Raw genomic sequence first — 23,576 nt, 5'->3', positions numbered from 1 at the left:
GGTTGCCTTGGATTCAGGAGCCTAGGATCCTGGGAAGCTGTTGCCCATCCCTGGCCGGGGCGATTGTCACCTTCTGGGCCTCCAGAATGAGGGTACCGGTGCCCACATGTGTGCACACAGGACCTCGTGGGCCTGGATGCATGAACACACCAAGGAAGAACGTGTGGGTGGAGGTATGTCCTGCAGGTGACACCCGCCTCCAAGGTCATAGATATGAGGCCACAGTGGCCTGGGGACGTCTGGGGGAAGCACCCACTAGGATACTCCCTGTCCCACAGGCAAGACACTGACCATCCCTGACGGGTACAACGGCTTCTCTGGGGTCAAATTGGGGAAGACTGGACAGTCGTGTCTGAACCCAGGCGTGTGTCCAGGCTGGGGCCCTGGGTGCACACAGTCCTTCCCTGGGGCCTGTGGACAGGGCTGTGGTCATGTCCCTGTGTGCACAGGCCATTGCCTGCAGGGAGGGGGGAAGCGTTGGCAGCACGAGCACTGCCCCTGCAGCTTCCTCCAGGAGTGGGTCAGGGCGGGGGTCCCAGGAAGTGAGTTCACTTCCGTGTCACAGAGCCCAACAGAACTTGGAACCCCCCAAACCAGGCACCTGCATCCACTGCAGCCCCAGCTCATGCTCACTTGGCTGGAGACATCTGCTACTGGAGGATGCTCTCTTGCTGCCGGCCCACCTCTGGGGGCTCTGGTTCCCAGGAACCCCAGGGGTGCGGCTTGTTCCAATGCTGTAGGCAGTGGCTCCAGCATAGGTACCAAGGCGTCAGGGCGGTGATCAGGAGGTGCCGTCAGGTAACACAGTGCAGGCCAGGCCAGGCCCCCTGTGCCACCATCCTGGGAGCCCCATCCCCTCCTCTTCAGGTTCAGGGAACCAGGGATGTGTGGGCAGGTCCCATCCAGGCTGGGGGACGCTGCAGGGCGGCACATTCCCCGGGAATCCCTTCAGGGTCACCCTGATGTCACGGGGGGCAGGGGGGAAACAGGGTTCCTGAGGTCCTCTACCCGCCCCGGAGTCACCCCGAGGCCCTGCAGCCGCATCCCTTTGCTCTCCCCGGGGGCGGTGGTTGCCACCTGCGCTGTGGTGTGTCTGGGTGGAGGCAGCTGGGGGTGCAGCCCAGCCGAGGGGGCCAGACCAGGCACTGAGGCCTCCTGCCTGGCTGCCGGGCACTGTCTCCACAGAGCTCCACCCAGGACGTGGGGCGCGAGCGGGAGGAAGGGGTCGTCTGCCCCACCGCCTCCAGGAGCAGGGAGGTGCCCTGCACAGCTATCAGAGGCCAGCACGGGCTCAGGGTGAGTGCAGGGGCTGGGCCCCCCGACACCCGGGCCCCGATGCGGCAGGAAGGACCCTGGGTCCCAGAAGCCAGCCTGCTACCCCCTGGGCCCCCCGACACTCCTGCTCCCACATGAGTCTGAATCCCCTCCTCCCCACATCTGCCCCCATGGCCCTGCCCCTGCCTGGACCAGATGCAGAGTCCCTGTGCACAGATGTGTGGGGACATCAGAATAGAGCCCTCAGGGGAGGCCTGGTCGCCCGGCGGTTAGCGCCTGCCTTCCCCCAGGCCTGATCTCCGAGGCCCGGGTTCGAGCCCCGCCTGGGCTCCCTGCACGGGCTGCTTCTCCCTCTGTCTGTGTGGCTGCCTCTCTCGGTCTCTCTCTCTGTGTCTCTGGAGGTCCTTGTACTGATCCAAATATTTTGAACATTTATCCTGTGAGATTGTTTCTCTATTGCATAGTTGGTCCTGTTTGTGTAAGAGACAGGCAGGGAGCTTGAGCGGGAGAGGGAGCCCCAGCTCCTCAAGCCCACGGGGCCCCAGCGCAGGGCCTGCCGGGGCGGGATCCCAGGTCTCCTGGCGGCTCCCTGCAGGCTGCACGTCCCCTCTGTCCCACCTCAGGGTGCAGGGGCCGCGGCCGGGAAGGGGCATCAGATCGTCCTGACCAAGCTCACCCGGACGGAGCTGCTGGAGTACAAAGTCCAGCAACTGCTGCTCGCCTTGCAGCGCAGGGACGTCATCTACATCTTCAGCTTTTTGGAGGATTATCATCAATTCGCCACCACGGACGAGGTGCTGGACCTGCTGTTCACCGAGTGAGCACCTGCCCCTCCGCAGCCCAGGGCTGGGCCACCTGCTGCTGGGGAGGCTGGGGATGGTGTGAGCTTCCCGGCCTCGGGCTGCTCCCCCGCCTGGAGCAGGGTCCCCCAGGGCCTAGCGGGGTCCTGCAGGGCAGCCCCGGGGCTTGGCCTGTGGCGGGTCAGCCAGAGGGGCTGTGCCTGTGCTCAGCAGCCGTCCTCCTCCCCGTGACCAGGCCTGTGCCTCCTCCCCCCGGGGCACCAGGGTCCTGAGTGGACTGTTTCCCCATTGAAAGGGAGGTTTGAGAGTCCCTTGGGGGTCTGTGTCCTGGGGCAGCCAGACTGGGGGACCCCGGGACCCCCCAAGCCCACTAGGATATGGGCCAAGGGCCTGGCCAGAGCCCTTTCATGCTCAAGCCTTCAGGAGGTCCCAGCAGGTGCGGGCACTTCTCTGGGAGCTGCGCGTGGCCCCACGCACAGAGCTGATGGCCCCCAGGGCTCCAGCCTAGTCGGGGTCAGAGGGTTACAGCCCCCATGATGAGAGGTCGTGTCCACAGGACAATTCATGGGATGCCCCCGCTCTCCTCTAGGTATGGGTGCATCGTAGATGCTGGGGTAACAATGACGTGGTCCTGCAGTGCTGGAAACTGTGAGTGACTCCGCCTCCTGCAGGAGGGCCTTCCCTCTCCAGGAGGGCAGCGAGGGGGCTCTGGGGTGGGCTGCACCCTCACCCCACACATCGGCAATTCTCGTGACAGGGTAAAGGTCTAAGGCCCCTTCGGGAAAAGAGCGAAGGAGAGCGGTGGATGGGGTGCAGGCTTGGTGGGAGGCACTGGGACCCCTCAGGGAGACCTTCTCCATGCCCCCCCAACCCTCTCTCTGCCCCACACCTGGGACCCAGAGCAGAGGGGGTGGGGAGCATCGTACTCCCCAATCTGGTGGCACCTGCACCCGGGGGCACAGCAGGTGATCAGGACGGCCGGTGAGGGCTCCCGGACCAGGCGGCCCTCGCCCTGTGGGAGATGGGATATTAGAGTCAGTGGAAGGACACCCCCAGGGGCCCCTCTGGAGGGAGGCAGCCCAGAGCCACAGGAGGGAAGGTGGCGGTCCTGGGCGGCTCCTGGCAAGGCCTGGCAGGACACAGAGCCCGAGCCCTCCTGCCTTGGAGCTTCCCAGAGCGACAGTGTGCAGTGAGGGCAATGACAGGCCAGACGCCCCCCGTCCCCGGACGCCTGCCGGTGGACTCAAGGGGCAGGTGGGCAGGGACCAGGCTGAGGAGGGAGCCCCGCTTCCCCAGGAGAGACGCTGATGGTCACCCCGCTGGGCCTGGGCTCCCCACAGAGAGGCTGCGTGCCAGCCCCTCCTCAGGGAGCAGGCCTGTGGCAGGCAGGACCACCAGGTGGCAGGGGCACGAGGAGCAGGATTGGCCTTTGACACCCCGCGGGGGAGGCCAGGGCCCCGTGTCCTGCAGGGCTTCCCCGGGACACCTGCATGTGACAGAGCCCTGTCTTCTGATGCCTGTGCCCGCCTGTCCCTCCCCAGGGCCATCTCCTGCATGCTGGAAATATGGCTGGATTATTATGGGGAAGACTTTTGTCAGTTCCCAGAATTTCCTCCCTTATGAAACTTCTGCAATTGCTAAGACAGCACATGCCAGGCACAGATGTGCATCTCCGGGCCCTGCGTTACCTGAGGCAATTCAGACACCTCCAGGCTCATCCTTCTCTGTTGATAACCAATGTATGTCCTTCTGGTCAATCTCTGCGTGCAGAGGTGAAGAGACCCTCTTTGTGTGCTTCTTTTAAGTATAATGAGTTCTGAAGAATGTGATGAGTTGAAATTGTATTTTCAAATCATGAAAATGAGCCTGTGCCAGACCTTTTGCCAGCTCTCATAGATTTGCTCTAATTCTAAATGTAAAATTAGGAGAAGTGGAAAAGGATAAGATAAGCCATTGCCTTTTTACCTCTGAGAATTGGCTGCCATTTCTATGTAATTTTCTTCTGAGACAGCCATAGAGTTGGTTAGAAAAAGGCTCTTACTGATGAGATATTGTTAAGCATTCTTGTATCAATATTCTCAATTTAGCAACCAGAACATTTTTCCTCAGGAAAGGAGTACTATGTGATGAAAACCCAGTATTCAGCATATTTTCCCCCATTTTTTGGAAGTGACATTTCACACACAGGTGCCAAAAGTGAATTGGGGTGGGGAGAGTGAGAAACTTTCAAATTTATAGTTATTACAGAAATCGTGGAAATTATGATCTGACTGGAAAGCAATCTTGTATCACCTCCCAAAGAATCATGGTCTTTTTTTCAATAAAAAGCAGACAAAAAAATTGTTGTTTCCTGCCTTGTTAATGTTCTCCATTCTCACTGGTGTGAGGTGGGATCTCATGGTGGTTTTGATTTGTATTTCCCTGATGGCCAGTGATGTGGAGCATTTTCTCATGTGCTTGGTGGGCAGGTCTATCCTTCCTCTGTGAGATTTCTGTTCATGTCTTTTGCTCATTTCTTGATGGGATGTGTTGTTTCTTTTCTTTTGAGTTTAATAAGTTCTTTATAGATCTTGGAAACTAGCCCTTTATCTGATAGGTCATTTGCAAATATCTTCTCCCGTTCTGCAGGTTGTCTTTCAGTTTTGCTGTGCAGAAGCTTCTTATCTTGATGAAGTCCCAACAGTTCATTTTTGCTTTTGTTTCCCTTGCCTTCATGGATGTATCTTGCAAGAAGTTACTGTGGCCAAGTTCAAAAAGGGTGTTGCCTGTGTTCTCCTCTATGATTTTGATGGAATCTTGTCTCTCATTTAGATCTTTCATCATTTTGAGTTTATCTTTGTGTATGATGTAAGAGAATGATCCAGTTTCATTCTTCTGCATGTGGATGTCCAGTGTTCCCAGCACCATTTATTGAAGAGACTGTCTTTCTTCCAGTGGGTAGTCTTTCCTGCTTTGTTGAATGTTATTTGACCATAAAGTTGAGGGTCCACTTCTGGATTCTCTCTTCCGTTCCATTGATCTATGTGTCTGTTTTTGTGCCAGGACCACAGTGTCTTGATGACCACAGCTTTGTAGTACAACCTGAAATCTGGCATTGTGATGCCCCCAGCTATGATTTTCTTTTTCAATATTCCCCAGGCTATTCGGGGTCTTTTCTGATTCCACACAAATCTTAAGATGATTTGTAGCAACTCTCTGAAGAAAGTCCATGGTATTTTGATAGGGATTGCATTGAATGTGTAAATTGCCCTGGGTAGCATTGGCATTTTCACAATATTAATTCTTCCAATCCATGAGCATGGAATATTTTTCCATCTCTTTGTGTCTTCCTCCATTTCTTTCAGAAGTGTTCTGTAGTTTTTAGGGTATAGATCCTTTACCTCTTTGTTTAGGTTGATTCCTAGGTATCTTATGCTTTTGGGTGCAATTGTAAATGGGATTGACTCCTCAATTTCTCTTTCTTCAGTCTCGTTGTTAGTGTACAGAAATGCCACTGACTTCTGGGCATTGATTTTGTATCCTGCCACACTGCCAAATTGCTGTATGAGTTCTAGCAATCTTGGGGTGGACTCTTTTGGGTTTTCTATGTAAAGTATCATGTCATCTGCGAAGAGGGAGAGTTTGAATTTTTCTTTGCCAATTTGAATGCCTTTTATTCCTTTTTGTTGCCTGATGGCTGAGGCTAGGACTTCTAGTGCTATGTTGAATAGCAGTGGTGAGAGTGGACATCCCTGTCCTGTTCCTGATCTTAGGGGAAAGGCTCCCAGTGCTTCCCCATTGGGAAAGCTGCTGTGGGCTTCTCGTAGATGGCTTTTAAGATGCTGAAGAATATTCCCTCTCTCCCTACACTCTGAAGAGTTTTGATCAGGAACAGATGCTCTATTTTGTCAAATGCTTTCTCTGCCTCTATTGAGAGGGTCAGATGGTTCTTCTTTTTTTCTCTTGCTGATATGGTTAGTCACATTGATTGTTTACGTGTGTTGAACCAGCATTGCATCCCGGGTATAAATCCCACTTGGTCATTTTGAATAATCTTCTTAATATATTGTTGGCTTCTATTGGCTAGTATCCTGTTGAGAATTTTTGCATCCATGTTCATCAGGGATATTGGTCTCTAATTCTCCTTCTGGGTGGGGTCTTTGTTGGGTTTTGGAATTAAGGTGATGCTGGCCTCATAGAAGAAGTTTGGAAGTACTCCATCTCTTTCTATCTTTTAAACAGCTGTAGTAGAATAGGTATGGTTTCTTCATTAAGCGTTTCATAGAATTCTCCAGGGAAGCCATCTGGCCCTGGACTTTTGTGTCTTTGGAGGGTTTTGATGACTGCTTCAATTTCCTCCCTGGTTATCAGCCTGTTCAGGTTTTCTATTTCTTCCTGTTCCAGTTTTGGTAGTTCATGGTTTTCCAGAAATCTGTCCATTTCTTCTAGATTGCCTAATTTAATGGCGTATGGCTGCCCATAATAAGTTTTTAAAATCGTTTGTATTTCCTTGGTGTTGGTAGTGATCTCCCCTTTGTCATTCATGATTTTATTAATTTGAGTCTTTTCTCTCTTCTTTTTAATAAGGCTGGCTAATGTTTCATCTTATTAATTCTTTCAAAGAACCAACTCCTGGTTTTGTTGATCAGTCGCATAGTTCTGGTCTCTATTTCATTGAGTTCTGCTCACATCGTTTTTAACCCTCTTCTTCTGCTGGGTGTAGGATCTATTTGCTGTCTTTTCTCCAGCTCTCTGACAATTGGCTTTCTGACATTGAATTGTAATCCAAATTTTGTAACTCTGTGGGAGAGAGGACTGTTTCTGATTCTTTCTTTTGAGGTGAGGTTTTACTTGTAGTCATTTTGCTCAGTGCAGAGTGGCCAAAAACAAGTTGTATTGGGAAAAGGAGAAAAAGAGAGGAGAGAAAGAAGGAAAGAAAAGAGAAAAAGAAAAGAGAAAAAAGGAAGAAAAAAGAAAAAAAAGAAAGAAAAAGGAATAAAGGGAAAAAAAGGTGGGGGAAGCAAACAAATCAAAAAGCAAAACAAAACAAAACAAAAAGAAAAGCAAAAAAAAAAAAAAAAAAAAAAAAAAAAAACCACGGGGGAGTATCTTCTGATTCTGTGTACTTTGAGTCCCTTGACTTTCCCTGGAACTTGTCTGTCTAGCTGGTGTTCTGGGGAGGGGACTGTTGTGCTGATTCTCAGGTGTTAGCACTTGGGGGAGCTGCTCTGCCCCTGCCTGGTGCTCAGTGGGGGTTGTTTACCCCGTGAGGCTCCAGGAGCAACAGCCCCAGTGGCAGCGGCAGGTCTGGAGCCCTGGAGTCAGCTCCTGCAATAACTACAAAGCTCTCGGTCTGCAGGGCCTGGAGGCTCCGGGGCAGGGCCGCTGATCTGCTCAGCTCGGGGCAGGAGCGTCCTCGCTGTCCTGGGCCTTCCCTGCCTCTGCCTGTCCCGGGGGAGGCCGGATCCTGGGCTGTGTCCCGGCGCCCTGTGCTGCGGGGCCTATGCTGTTGGATTTGGGCTCCCGCCCCGCAGCCCCCTCCGCGGAGCCGCCCCCGAGCCCCCCGAGCTGCTCCCGCCCCGCAGCCCCCTCCCCGGAGCCGCCCCCGAGCCCCCCCGAGCTGCTCCGGGTCCCCAGTGCGCGCTGCAGCCCTTAGGGAGCTCGGCGCACTCTCCCGGGCGCAGGTGTCTGTTAGTGTCCCCGGGAGCCCGAGGGCATCCCCGCCCTCCTGGGTCCTGCTCCACCTCCCTGCGAGGCCTTTCCGCCCGGGAAGGTCGGTGCAGCTTCTGCTTCTCGGGGACGGGCTCTCCTGCTCCGGGGACACTCGCCCGGCCTCAGCCCGGCTCCTCGCGGGGCCCCTCCCCCTTGGAGGCCTTTTGTTTCTTTATTTCTTTTTCCCCGTCTTCCTACCTTGATAGAAGCACGAACTCTTCTCACTGTATCATTCCAGCTGGTCTCTCTTTAAATCTCAGGCCGAATTCGTAGATTTTCAGGATGATTTGAAGGTTATCTAGGTAATTTGGTGGGGACAGGTGATTTGGGGGTCCTACTCCTCCGACATCTTGCCCCTCTACTCGCACTTTACAATTTTAAAAATATACTTAGATTCTTGAATGTAGAAAATCATAATATTCATTAATATATGAGAGCCCACTATCTAAATATGCCTCAATTACATGCTGATGAACATTTACTTATTTCCTGGTTATCACAATTACAATGTTCATACACACTTCTACAGGTTAAATACCAAGAAATATAATCTATGAGCCATACGTCATATGTATATTCACTTTTATTGAAAATTTATATTTTTATTATTGAAATTTATATTCTATAAATGCTTTTGAAACACATTGCCACCAGCAGGATATTAGAGTTCTCTTTTCTTGGTATTCTCACCATCATTGATAGTACCTGACATACTAGTTTTTGTCTATTTTTTTGTCAAAAAAGTTTGCCTATTTTGGGGATATGTAGTCTTCACAGCTTCTTGCATTCCCATGATTAGTAAGGTGAGAACTAATATTTACATATTTTTTACCACTTTGATTCCTTCTGTTTAAATTATTTTTTTAATTTTATTGACCTGATGGAGAGTTTTGTTTTCTAGATACATACAAGACATTTTCCTCTCTTTAATAATATTTTTTTAACAATTGGAAAACCAGAATTTTCAAGACAGGTATAGTGTAAAAGGAAAGTGATAACCTCAAGCTAATATATTCAAGGCATATTATAATGGACATGGCACCAGGACCTATGAATTTCTGATCTGAATGTCAAAGTAGGCAATATCATCTGGTGACATGGGCTTGAAATCTGGGGGTTTTAGTTGGAGAGAGAGACTATGGTACATAAGTTGTAATGAAGAGTAAAGAATACACCTATTCATCACCATTCCCAGTGATTTGCAGAGAATTTGAAAGGAAGGGTCAGAGCCTAACAGTCATAGAAAAGATTCAGGTTTCATGTGGGACAAGAATATGGAAGGAGTCATCATAATAAATTGACGAGATGTGGGTTCCAGAAAGTGTAGAGAAAAATTTTCCATATTTGGAGAGAGAGAGAGAATATAGGTTTGTGCTAGTGCTATGTCAGGATGGTATCCATAAGAGCATGAGAAGCTGAGATTTTCAAGAAAGCCTAGGATTTGGGGATTTTTGTTGTTGTTGTTATTGATACAAATAGGCAAAAAAGGCATGGGAAGATGAGTTCTGGTCTCTTGAGATAATTTTTCTGAAAGTTTGAGTAGTGGGATAATTTGATAGTGATGTAGGAAGGAGTTAGGGGCAGACAGGACTAGGCAGGGAAAGATAAGAAAGGTCCCAGAGTTAGACTCCTACCCATCCCAAGAAAACAGAGATAAGACAGTAAAAACAGAAAAAATAAACCTGGCTCCCTAGCTCCAAAATGTGAGGGAGTACCTCCCTTGAGTGGCTATTAAGTAATCACAGAAACCAGGCCACGAAGAAATATGTCATTAAGGGGTTATCAATAGTCCCTGCTCAAACCAAGATGCACAAGAATCTCAAGGCCATGGGCTACCTGACTAGGCTCACAGAAATCCCTGGTGTAGAGGAATATTATGTAACAGATAGTCGCCAAACAGGGAACACCTTGTTTGGGCTCATGATATTTATAAGAACATCTTGTCAGTTATTATGATGGTTACCAGTCCACCATGTTTGTTCTAAATATCCACCTTGATATTGACAAGAAATTCACCAAGTTCCCTGATCAGTTTCCTATAAAAGACAGACCCTAAAAGCCCTCAGGGGCAACCCTGTCAGGACCCCTCTCACTCCTGAGAGCTCTCTGTTCTCTGCTTAATAAACTACCGCTTTGCCCACTCTCTGTCATCTCTGAGATTCATGCTTCGATTCCATGAGACAAGAACCAGGCTCTCTCATATCAATAGGGAGGAGGAAAATTTTCAGGAGTAAGGAGAATGCTGTGGATCCCTCCTTTCTAGATAATAGCAATACAAGACCCAATGGACGGTTTTGTGAAGACAACACAAGAGCTTAGCCCCCCTTCTTCATTCCTATTGTGAAAAAGGAAGTTACGAAACTAGATCCTAAGTGAAACACATTTATATACAAGAATTGTTGATAAAAAAGTATTACAAAGAGATTTTCTATAAACGATTACAGTGGAGAAGATATTGAGAACACCCTAGATATAATTTTGTTTACTAGATAGTTATGATCTGGGAACCAACCCAGGAAATAGTGCCTCAGGTTTGGTGCATTTTGGAGGTGCAACCAGTCCAAATATCTTTCAACCAATCACCCCACATCATTGTAAATCAAGCCAGTCTGGAGGATTGTTCTCTTCTGTTGACTTTTTGCCAAATGAAATAATGCACTGCAGGAATAAATCAGGTAATGCATATTTTCTCAGGATTAATAAAGCATGTAGTAGTATGTCCTGCTTTGTGTCACTGTTTATTTGGGGTGCAATATGAGGAAAAAATCTTACAAATACTATCAGTAATCAATTTTAAAGGTTTTCTTGTATCTAAACAGAAACACTGATGGAAATCTTTCAACCAGCATACACACACGCACACAAACTGTAATAGACTAACAACATGATTTGGGTGGAATCTTACAAATCTGATGAAGACACCACCAGGGATATCTTTTCAGCACTTCTTGACTTTCAGGTAAGAAATAAAATTCCACTATTTTATGGATCTTCCATGTCATTAAAGCAAAGGCAAAAAGGCGGTGAATCAGGTGATTCTCTACCCAGTTAGAAAATGCAGGCAGCAGAAGCACAGTGGTTTGTGGTCTCGAAGAACAAGATGGAGCAAATATAAATCCCAGACTTCAGCTGCTTCAGTTAATTTAGAATTGCACTTTTCTGATGTTTTCTTTCTTCCTTCTCTCTTTTCTGTTTGTCTCATCTCCCTGTCTTAATCTCGTTCACAATTTACACACACACAAAGACGTATAAAGACACATGGAACTCATCACAGTTTTTGTAACTGTTCACAACACAGATGCTTTATAGATTTGGGTGCTAAACTAGGTAAAGTCACAGAAATCTATATGATCAAGGATACTTAATGAATTAAGCCTGGAAAGATAACAAGCAAAAGTATTTGGGTTTTCCAAAACATCCCAGAAAGAAATTTATTTTATTTCTCCTCTTTTTAAAATCTGTATAAAATCCATCAGTTTTCTTTTAAGTGGCACTCTGTCAGTGAGTTATGAATCCTTTATTAGAGTCCATTTTATGTCGAACCAATGGTAAATGTGGAAGATTTCTAATAGAGAAAAATTGATCAAAATATCTGAAATCTTAGGATCTAATTTGGTTAATATTTTTAATCAAATGGGGGTATTAACTATAAGCCTTTTTGAACATAAAATTAAGACCATAAAACCAGTATTTTATAATCTAGATTATGATAAAGTGTAAATGTGAGGGGTGTTAAATTTTACCTTTCATATAAAAATATACGAATATCATATATTTTATGTGGTTTAAAAACCCAGAAGGAACAGCATTACCTAGAAGCTACCAAAACGTATTTCGGGGATCCCTGGGTGGCGCAGCGGTTTGGCGCCTGCCTTTGGCCCAGGGAGCGATCCTGGAGACCCGGGATCGAATCCCACATTGGGCTCCCGGTGCATGGAGCCTGCTTCTCCCTCTGCCTGTGTCTCTGCCTCTCTCTCTCTCTCTCTCTCTCTGTGTGTGTGACGGTCATAAAAAAAAAAAAACGTATTTCGAGGAAACAACAGAATTAATATTACCTAAGAATTTGCTAGACATCCAGCCTTGGGATCTAACCAAGCTGTACTGAATAAGATCTGCATTTTAATAAGATACCCAGGTGATTTGTTTTCACATTACCGTTTGAGAAGCACTGTCCTAGAACATGCAGAAGAACACCTGAATTGCATTAGAGAGAAATAAATGGAGTATTTCAATGATGCTTTCTAAGTATATCGTTACTTTCTTGTGTTTTAATGAAACTGAACAGTTGCTTTTTTTCTGTCAAGATCATATCCCTGAGAAACTATGATACTACTGACCTCATAGTACAAAATAACTTACAAAAGTGTCTAAGGAAAATGTGACTCAATTTGTTCTTATAACCATTCAGCCATATGCATGTTAACCAAACTGCCTCCCCCCTTATGAATAGAAAATGACAATCAAGATAAATTGTCACTTCCTCAGAATGAACACTAATAAAAGTTTCTTAAAAGTCTGACTTGGAAGAAGACTATACTTTCTAGGTCCTCAAAGTCTTTCTTGTAGTAATAACTCACCACACTGTCTTCATTTTTTTTTCTTTAAGCACACTATATTTAAATGGCTAGAAAGATTTAATTTAATCCTTAAAAACTTAGTGTACAAATTTTTAGAGAGAAATCAAGGTCCAGATAAAATGAGTAGAGTTGCTATATATTTGAAGGCTTGAAAATATTGATTGTTACAGTCAAATGTAGAGTGTATACACACACACTGTAAGAGTAATATTCATTTCACTTATATTATTTATTTCATTTATATTATGACCTATTAGGTAAGAGTACTGAAATCCAGTGATTTGAGGAATGTAGTTTCAATATTTCATTACCAATTATGTTAAAAAGATAATGGATATGGAGTATAAATATAAATATAGCTGTAACAGGCTCTTTTTACAATTTTAATGGTCCTTATCTAATTAACCATTTGCATTATATTTTCCTTATCTATATCACAACTCTGTAATTTATGAGAGTTTCTGTTATGCCAATAGAACAACTACCTAACAACTTTATCATGCCTCCCTAAACATTTTATGATGCCTTAATTCAATATCCCTGCTGTACCCAGTCATTGTCAGTTAAGGATGACATGCTACTTTATACCCTCTGATGAGATTTCAGACTAACAGAACTTTGCCACATAGAGAAAAATAAAAGATGTCATTTCAAATTTAGGTGGCAGTATAAACCTTGGTTGAGGTTGGCAAGATCATGGCAAAGAAGGCTATTTGTCACAATAATCAGTAAAGTTAGGAGAAAAAGTTGTCTGTGCTATTAAAAACAAAAATAAAAACAAATAAAAATATCTGGCAGTATTTGCAATGAATTTATTGATATATTTATCTGGGATCTCTCTGAAAGCTTTGTTTCACATTCCCTAAAGTGCATACATTATCAGTTACTCTAGTGTTCTTAACTTTATACTCTCAGAAAAAAAAATACTCTCAGGCTTATCTCTGATAATCAGTAAGATTTCAAAAAAATTTTTAAATTTTTATTTATTTATGATAGTCAGAGAGAGAGAGAGAGAGAGAGAAAGAGAGGCAGAGACATAGGCAGAGGGAGAAGCAGGCTCCATGCACCGGGAGCCCGACGTGGGATTCGATCCCGGGTCTCCAGGATCGCGCCCTGGGCCAAAGGCAGGTGCCAAACCACTGCGCCACCCAGGGATCCCAGATTTCAAAATTTTTGTTCAAAATTTTAAACCATGATTATTTGAAGATATTTTTCATATATGGGAAAAACTTATAGCTGAAGTTTTAAAAATATATCTTTGATGATGTACCTTAAAGTTCAGTTAGAATTATTGCAATGACTTAAAAGCCAAGAAATGTTGATTTACAGTTATGCAATAGACATACCTCTTTTCTAAAATTTAAGTTATATAAGTTTATTATAGGCATTTACTTATTCACATTCAAGCTTATATTCTTATAAAATGGAAAATGTAGATTTAAAAAATAATCAAACAGAATTTTGAGTGATAAACTAAGCTCCAGTTTTCAAACTAAGATCTTAATTTAAATAAGCTGGTTTAGTAGGGTAAAATAGTGTTAAAACTTAATTATTCTAAAAATGTTGTTAGATGGCAGGTGTTAAAAATCACTTATTCTCTCAGTAGGAATTTTTTTAAAAGGTTGTATTTCGGAAGAAATAGTCATTACTAAATATGTATTTATATGTTGGAAAGGAAAAACTTACACATAGAAGACAGTTATTATGGGTTACATAGTATTCTTATAAACTTAGATGAACTAATTTATCTATAAGGGGTTTTTGGTTTATTTATTTCTATAATGTAAGTGAACACTGGATTATTTGCCTTCTGAAACTTGTCTAAGTAAGCAAGAATCACAGACACCTATATAGCAGTGTGATTTTACTTCACATCCAGCATGTTCCTACATCGCCTGGAAGCAAGGGTTTTGACAGAGTAAATGGAGTAGTAACTTTCTGAGAAAGAGAAAAATCGATGAATCTGTATTCAGCAGGAGCACCCTGCTGGTCTCAGCTGTCCAATGCTGAGCTATAAGTTTCCTTATTGATACACAGGGGCGACTCCATTTACTTTTTTAAAAAGTGCTCCCTCTAGATAACAATAAAAGAAAGATAACAAGTATCAATATTGTAGGAAGTTCCCTGTACAAGCTCTCTGGTAAACAGAAAAAAAATAGATCAAGCTTTTCTGGAGTTCAGTGTTTGTACAGAATGAGTTCAGGATGATACACTCAGTGCCGTAACTCTATTAGCCATATCTAGGAAATTTTCCTGAGTGCCACTTTAAGTATATTGTGTTCTTTATTTCTGGCACTTACGATTAACATAAAATCTGAATGTAGCCTTCCACAGTTTCATCTTACATTTTTTTTCCTACACAGATAGGTTAATACGTGATATAGCCAAGGCTGTATGAGATTAAAATAATTTCTACTTCAGTTTTAATAGAGGAAACAATATCATGTAAAAAATCTTTGGGGATATTTCTAGAGGGAAATAAGAACGTGCATATCAATTTTGATCCAGGTTTGCCACAATATCCCTACTCACAGAATAAATATTTATATAGTCACTATTAGAAGATAACACATAAAGAAGGTATCTCTAACTACTCCTATATCTCCACTTGCAGTCTTGGGCCATTCTATCTTCTCATTATTCTGTTGGGACTATGCATGTTATCCTTGCTCATCCCAGCTTTATTTGCAATGCCTCTTATCTCTTGCCAAGCATAGCTCTGATTTCTGCGCACCTTCCTATTTGGGCAAGACATTAAAGGTTCTTATCATTTCCATTTCAAAGTGATCTTAGGGAAGTAGAAGAACTCAGAGTTCAGCTCTTAACAGGATGATACCCTTTGAAATAACCATTCCAATATTGTCCTTGAAATAACATCTGTAGCTTGCCATCAATGTTTTCTTTTCCCAATTCTGCTGTGGCTTTTACTCCTGCTAAATCATATAAAAAATAACTAACAGTTTTTTGTTTCCTCTAGAATATGTCCGTTAAGCTAATTGAAGAATTGTCTTAATGTTGCCTGCAGGCATTCATAAATGTTATATAAAATGTACCATCATCATTTGCTAAATGACTGAGAGTACACAGGATTGGCAAAATAGCTTTGCAGTCACACATTGGCTTCATTTGATGTTTTCTAATCACACATTTTTTTTAACATTCTGCATTACTTTAATCTTTAATACCAAATCTACAAATGTGAATTCATGGAGACCCTCCACTACACTATGTTTTGGCAAATAATTATTGTTTTCAATGCCTAATAGCATTATGGGCTAAAAGATCACTATATTTTACCTGTTAGAAATTACAGTTTAATAGACAATGTGCATGAAAAGCAGCATTAATTTTTAGCAATTCTATTATTGTTCGATTAAACACTAAAACTTAAATTTTCAAATAAACACTTATCTCTAGATTCCTCCTTCAATATAGCAAAAAATTAATAATATTGCAGGGACTTTTGGAACCAACTCTTTATTCAAGATATAAATCTCTCAAAAAGAATTTATTAAGAAATGTCTTTGCTAGGTGATTAAAAAGTAAATTAGAAAAATAAAAAAGCAAAATTATTTCAAGTGGACAATACCAATATTCTTGTCATCAAATGCTTATTCTCCTTTTCTTACTTAGAGATACAATTCCTGATATCTAGCATGACACCTAGCCACTTGTGCAATAGAGGTAAGTGGATTTGAAGGGAGGGATTATTGTCATTATCCCAAAATGAAAGCATCGATAGTTAAAGGACATTGTCCTTAGCCTGGAGTTTGGGGGATGGACAGGTGGGAGACAACAGAAACAATAAGCCAAAACAATAGGTATAAGAAAAATTCCCAATATTGTAAATAAAATGATCAACCTATAAAAGCATTTTTTTCTAATGGTCAACTAGTAAAAGGAACAAAAGCTAAGATATTATTAATGATTAACAGCAAACCAAAAGAGGAACTAAATAGCTGGAAAGTCTGGAGAAAGTGGCTGCAGCAAAGATGCTTGTCATTTATGCTTCGTGGCATTCAGATAATATTATACAAGGTCAAGATTCCACAAGCTACAAAACAAATGCAATATTAATAAAAATCCAGAAACCTTCTTAGGCAAATTGCTGAACCTTATAATATTTATGTATTTATAAATTTATGTATTTATAACATTTATAAACATGTGTATGTTATAGGATATCTTATACTAAAGATCTTGAAGGTGAATCAGGCTGTAAAAACAAAGAATGGGGGAAAGTCTTTCCCTGGGTGTTATGAAGACATTATTATAGTCATAGTAATAAAAATAGTGTGGAATTTTCACAAGAACAGACAATCTGACCCATCTGCAAAATGGGAAAATTCAGAGATAGAATCAACTATTGAATTAGGTACCATAAAGAAAGAGAGAAAAGATAGTCTAGTAAAAGAGAGAAAAACTGTCAAACCATTTGAAAAAAAAAATAATACTGCTTCCCTACCTAAAATGATATAATTTACAGAGAAAAAAATTAAATGTAGTAAATGTGTGATGAGATACTCAACATCATTGGTCATCAGGAACATTAACAATAAAACAATAATTAAGTATTATTCTCCTCCTGTTAGTTTGGGACAAATTGGGAAGCTCGTTGGTGTCAAGTGTTGGCCCTGCTCTAGTGAAATGGAAACCTTCTGCACTACTGTTTAGTTCTGTAGACTGATTATTCTAGAAAGCAATCTCTCTTATCTCATAGTTATGGAAATTCATAATTCATTTCATCATCATAATTTTCTACTAAGTTTTGCTATGGTCATGAACTGCCTTCGAATTTCAGTGGCTCACAGTAACAGACCTATCCTTTTAGGCTTCCTTCCTTTCTTGGATATGTACTACATACCTATATAAATTAATTATAAATTTTAAAGGAATTATTTATTTATGGGGCACCGGGGTAGCTCAGTTAAGTGTCTGCCTTCAGCTCAGGTCATGATCCCAGGGTCCTGGGATCCAGCCTATGCCAGGCTCCTTGCTCAGTACAGAGTCTGCTTCTTCTTCTGCCCCTCCTCCTACTCATGCTCTCTCTCTCTCTCTTTCTAAAATAAATCTATTTATTTATTTGAGAGAGAGAGCACAAGCAAGAAGTCCAGAGGAAGAGAGAGAGAGAGAATCTCACGCTTCACTCAGTGTACAGCCCAACGTGAGGCCTAATCTCATGACTCTAATATCATAACCTGAGCTGAAACCAAGAGTTAGATGCCTGACTGAGCCATCCGTGTGCCTCAAATTCTCACTTCTTAATTAGGGTTGTAAAATTACTACAATTTCCACTCTGATCTGTGTTTGATACATGCTTTATTTTATTTATTTTCTTCTAATTAGCAGTATCTTCTCCCCCACAAGTCATTTTTGAGTCTGTTTCACAAAATCATGTTTTTCACTTCATTAGCACTTTCCTAAATCACACCAACAAAAATTCAGGCCCAGAAGCTGTTACTAACCTTTTTGTTTTTTCCTATTTCAATGTACCTTATAGGCTGCTCTTAATTTTGTTCTAATAGAAAGCAGATCTCACCATCTGACCCAAATACAGACCAACATGTGCTCAATGAAGTTAAAAGTATCTTGCCCAATAATCAAAGCACTTTATCCAATACTAAATTCACTTTTACATTTTTTTTGACTCACCAGCCAGATCTGGCTTTGAATTTCAGGTCTATAACTCACTAGATGTATAAACTTGTAAAGTTACTTAATCTCACTTGTCCTCTGAAAATGAGAATAATAATATAACCTACTTTACACAATTGTGTAAGAATTAATATATGTAAAGTGTTAATCATATCTATCACAAAGCCAGTATTAAAAGGATTATCTACCACTAATAATACATATTGCTAATATTATTATTCTATCCTATTATGTGCTGCAGCCAAATAAAGCATTTCTTCCCCCAGAACATCTCCTGAAAAGTCCTTTTCTTGTGTATTTGTCCATGGATATTCTTACAGATAATATCTTCATGTCCTTGTTTGCTTAACCATGATCTGACCTTTACTCAATGAGAACCTCTTCCCAGGAAAATTCTCAACACCTTGGGTCAGAAATAATCTCTACCTCCAAATTTCCCATTGAAAGCCACACATTTAATAGGACAATCATTTATCTGCTTTTTTTTTTGTAGAGACCATATTTATTTGTGTCCCTCAGTAGAATGTAAATTTCTGTATTTGGAGAATATGTCATCAGTTTGATATTTTTAATTCCCAGTGTTTAGTACAGTGCTTTGAACAACATAAATGCTCAAAAAATACTTACTGATTTAAATTTCAATTATACAAATAAGATGTAGCAATTATCAATCTCAAATTAGTTTCAAACTTTCTTTATATCTTATTATAATGATGAAATGCTCCTATGTGTGTGTATTTGCAACCTTACCAATATTCTAAGAAATGTGATTTTTCCTATTATTAGTCATAATTTCAATATGCCACATTTTCCATTTTTACATGTCAGGTAGGTGACAGTTTCCTTCACTCATGACTCTTCCTTTACAATTCCTTTATCTCATATAGTGAATTATTCATAAATATGAAAATCTGATCAATAAAATTTAGTGCTAAAGTATGGTAAGAGGCAGTATTTTTCAATGTTCAAACTAGTAATAAAATGATTATTTCATAACCACCTAAAATGTAACCAAAAGTAGATTTCTTTCCCCAAACTTATAGGAAAAAAAATACATTGGCAGAAGAGTGTTAGTCTTACCAAAAAAACCTGTTTACATTTCCTTGTTCCTGTGTTTAAATGAGGTCCCTTAATTACTCTTGACAGTGGACATTTAGCCAACCTATTTGCTACTTTTGAGCCAAGGCAACTATATGAGTTAAGGACAAATGGGGCTAGGCAGGGCTAGGTAGGGGGCCATGAAAGTAGGCTCACAAAAATCCCCAAAATGCTGAGGTATAAGGAAACCAGAGATAAAGGAACAAGCCAGACCACCCTGCCCTAGGTGTGGGTGAGGAGGGTATCTTTTTATGACAGTCATCTGTGACCAACAAAGAATAACCAGACCCCAAAGAAGAAGTAAGGCATCAAAGACGTTATCACTAGTCCTTACTCAGTGGTGATATCAGTAGACAATGTTAAAAGATTTAAGTTCCCTGGTTGGCTTCCAGTAAAAGACCAACCCTACAAGCCCGCAGTGGCAACCCAGTAGGGACATCTCTCACTTCTGAGAACTTTCTCTGTGTTTACTAAACTTTTATTCCTTTACTCACTCTCCTTTGTCTGCAAGATTCATTCTTTGACTCTGTGAGATAAGAGCCAAGCTCTCCCGTCATAGATAGTTTGATTGTTTATAACTATTTTTTCCAAATTCTCTCATCTGAGTAGTTAATAGATGATAGAATTAGAACATCCAAACAGCCCAAATTTTAAAGAGTATCATGCTATAAAGGAGAGTCACTCAACTCTCATCTATCTCCCTACTTATCTATAACATTACATATTTTTTCTCAAATCATCAAGGTATGAAATACATACACACAAAGTTGTTCTGCCTTAAGCACTAAGGTCTTCAGGGTTTATTTAATATTGCATTAACCCAGCCTATTCTGACTAATAATACTGACTTAAAAAAGGAAAGGACAAAAAGCCATTCACGGGCCCTTATTTTAAGGAATGAAAACACTGTAAATAAAATCTTTCCTTTTGTTCTAGCTATTTCTACTTGGTTGGTTAATAGAAAATATTTTTCATAAATAGTTACAGATTTCATTTGTATTCAGATATTTTTCTTTTTGTTGACGTTCATTTTTGGTAGTGAAGCCATCTTTTCCCAAAGCAGGTTCCACAAAGCATTAGGTCTATAGTATATGAAAAAAGAAATTTATAAGGAGAGAAATATCCTACAGTATTAGCTAATTTAATTTATAAGGCATCTGTTTTTTTTTTTTTTATAAGGCATCTGTTAAGTTACAATTTTTATTTTCATACATAAAGCTCAATTTTTTAAAAAAGAGTAATTTCTAAAATGACAGATCTCAATTAACCCTGATACCAACTGAAATATTTTTCCTCCAGCTTTTCACCTGACATGCCACGCATTCGCAAAGATGTGAATATAAGCTCTTCCCCTCTCTGAGTTCAATCCATCTTAAAATTTTCCTACAATAAGAAGCACTGGTAAGCAATATGTACTTTACTAAAATTTGATAAAGTTTAAGAAGAGTGTATGTATCTCAGGCATCACATAGCAAAAATATTCTTTCCTCAAGAAACTTTTTCATCCATGATGCTCTTGGTTTTCTATCTTTTCTTTTCTTGCATTTTTTGGATCTCCTCTGCCCTCCTTCAAACAGTCCTCAGCTTTTCATCCTTTCTTACTCAATGGATCAAATTTATCCTTTTTGTTGTACAGAGAATTTCAAAAAATTTCTCTAAAATCTGGGTTCCAGCAGTATATACTGAGTGTAGGCCAAGTACTGAACAAATTGCTGCTTCTTTTTAAATGAGTGGCTCCCCACTCTAAAGAATGCTGAGAAATATAATATCCTCAATCTTGTTATTCTTAGATGGCCTGAACTCACCAACCAGTTTATTGGATTCTTTCACAACCTTAAATGTCAGTCTAAATGTTGCTTCTTTTTAAAATACACCTCTGAATCTTTACACCTTTCTCTGTCCATAAGGTTTCACTGTGCATCTCTCTAAATAGCAATTATTCTGCAGAGTGGCAAATATTTTTCTACTCCATTGGAAACTGAAAAGCCATCAAGTCAGTTAAGGGAATTTTCATCCTGTGAGATCATAAGAGAGGAAGGGAAAAAAAGTGGCTGCATTCAAAATTAAAGGAGGATCAAGCATATATCTATCTCTCTATATATACACATTTGTTTCTGTTATTGTTTTTTAGTGTTACTATTTTTGCCCTGTTCTTATTTTTGTCTTCCACTCTTTTTCTGTGTTTTGTGGTTTTAACTGGACAGTTACAGTTACATTTTTCTCCTTTTTTTAATAGCATATCAATACTTGATTTGTTTGTTTTTAACATTTTTTCTCCTAGTTGCCCTGCAGTTTGCAATATACATTTACAACTAATCCATGACCACTTTGAAACAACGGTATGTCATTTAACAGATACTGTGAGTACTTTATAATAACACCACAATCCTAGTCCCCTCCTATTGTCTCTTGTTCTGTGTCTTTCAATTTACTTGTATATGGACATCCACAAGCATGTATATATTCATAATATATATATATATTAAAGCATGTATAATCAAATTCATTGTTGGTATTATTTTGAACAAACTGTTCTCGGTTAGATCAATTAACAATAGGAACAGTTTAAATTTTCCTTCCCTTACTTCGTTAATGCTCTCTCTTTATGTGGAAATTAGTTTCCAATCTGTATCATTTCTATTTACTCTAAAGAAACTCTCAAAATTTTGTGCACATCTACTGGCAACTAATTCCCTCAATTTTATTTGTCTAAAATAGCCTTTATTTCTCCTTCACTTTTGAAGCATAATTTTGTAGGGTACAAAATTCTATGTTGATGTTATTTTTCTCTCAATGTTTTAAATATGTAGTTCACTTTTTTCTTGCTTGCATAGTTTCTTAGAAGTAGGATGTAATTCTAAGTTCTGTTTTTCTATCGGTAAAGTGTTTTTCCTCAACTTCTGGTTTCTTTCAGGAGTTTATCTTTTGCTTTATTTTCCGGGTAGTTTGAAAATTATGTGCCCATGTGTCATTTTTTAGCATTTATCCTACTAGTGTTCTCTGACTCAGAAAAGAAACAAACAACAATGAGCCACCACTTGAGTGAACTTCAAGGAAAACACTAACTTTAGGGGAAGGCCAAATTCACAACAGAGCAAAATGTTGAGAAGAATGTTCAAAGAAGACATTGAGGATCCGGGCAACTTCCAATTATAAGGGAACACTGAAGAGTCTTCAAGAGTGTGGGGGAGTAATAGGGAAGAGAAACTGATAGAAACCTGAAAAACTTATAAAACTTAGAGTCTGGGAGTTAAGATTGACCTGTGATTCCTATTGTCACTGATAGGAAGAAATTTAATTCCTAATCATCCTGGTGGGCTTGTTGCATAGAATTATGGAGAAACAGGGTGAAAGGATGGAGAGAAGAATGGGTATCTAAGATTTCTCTTAATCTCTGTTTAAAGAAACATGTAGGCTGGGGAAGGTAGGTTCTTATTTCAATCACATTGTTACTTTTTTGATCTGTGATGCTGATGCTCAGTGTCCTAGTTGGGATATGTATGTCTAGCAAGGATGAAGGGGGTTATTCTACTCTGTTAGGAAGGGGCAAGTTGCACATAGGTCATAGGTCTTCTCTTAATTCCTATTGATGGAATTGAGCACCTTCAGGAAATAGGATGTTTTTCTGATGTTGAAACTTTTTATCCCCTAATAAAAGGAAAAGAAACCATAAGAAAATTTGGCCTCAGTCGTTTGTGTGAATGTCTTTCTTATACGCTTGTAAGTAGGTAGACATCCTGGAAACTATGATCTTACTCTAAGGATGTTGGCTCTGTTTGGGGACATCAAAAATGAATTGTCAATGTGTTGACTTTTTTTATTGCATGAATAGAGGGAAAAGTTAATTGGGTAATGGAAAAAATTATAGTTTTACTAAAATAACCAATTAATTGTTTAGAATTGAAATAAATGGAAAGAAAAAAACTACTTTTTCTATTCAACATTCTCATTCATAGGACAAGCAAGATTTTTTTAAGGCTTGAAATTCAATGTGAGTATAAGAAAAATTTATGCTTTATGCATATCTTTCCAAAAACTGACATTAAAATAAGCTCTACACCTACTGTTATTACAATAGGGCAGAAATGAAGTTTATCAGAAGTATTAGTGCCAAGGCTAGGCAAAGGAATATGAAAGAGTTGCAGAGATATTTGTAAAATGTATATTGAAGCAGTGCTGGTGAAGAATTTTACTGTTGGCTGAGATGAGCAAAGAATAAAGTATAAGGTGACACTAATTCACTGTATTATATTGAGAAGATGAATGATGTGGTTTAAAGAATTTTATCTCAGTTTAATTCAATAGTTCAGAATCACTCAGCATTAAATTCAGACTCCTGTTAAGACTATATATCAGGGTCTAAGTAATACAATTTTAACTTTGTTTTGATCTTCTCCAAACTTTCTCTCTTACTTCCCATGCTTTCTTGTTTTATCATTCCTGACATTAATCTTCACATATATGTTTTGTTTTATCTGTA

At 40.9% G+C, this 23,576-nt stretch overlaps 2 long non-coding RNA genes across 2 annotated transcripts in view; one reads left to right on the top strand and one right to left on the bottom strand.

Moving 5' to 3' along the window:
- Positions 1-9,672: 9,672 nt before the first annotated feature.
- LOC140604590 (uncharacterized) lies at positions 9,673-21,874 on the top strand. Its single transcript, XR_012007410.1, has 4 exons — positions 9,673-10,725; positions 15,977-16,027; positions 20,396-20,497; positions 21,378-21,874. It is a non-coding gene; the product is annotated as an uncharacterized lncRNA (long non-coding RNA).
- The window catches only part of LOC140604589 (uncharacterized), a 95,339-nt gene continuing 89,943 nt past the window's right edge, over positions 18,181-23,576 (bottom strand). The window contains exon 3 of the long non-coding RNA XR_012007409.1: positions 18,181-20,178. This is a non-coding gene — a long non-coding RNA (uncharacterized lncRNA). The remainder of the gene's footprint in view (positions 20,179-23,576) is intronic.

Source organism: Canis lupus, chromosome 15 (assembly GCF_048164855.1).
Source record: "Canis lupus baileyi chromosome 15, mCanLup2.hap1, whole genome shotgun sequence".
NCBI lineage: Eukaryota > Metazoa > Chordata > Mammalia > Carnivora > Canidae > Canis > Canis lupus.
The sequence above is the reverse complement of the archived record's forward strand: the minus strand, read 5'-3'. Positions and strand labels throughout refer to the sequence as shown.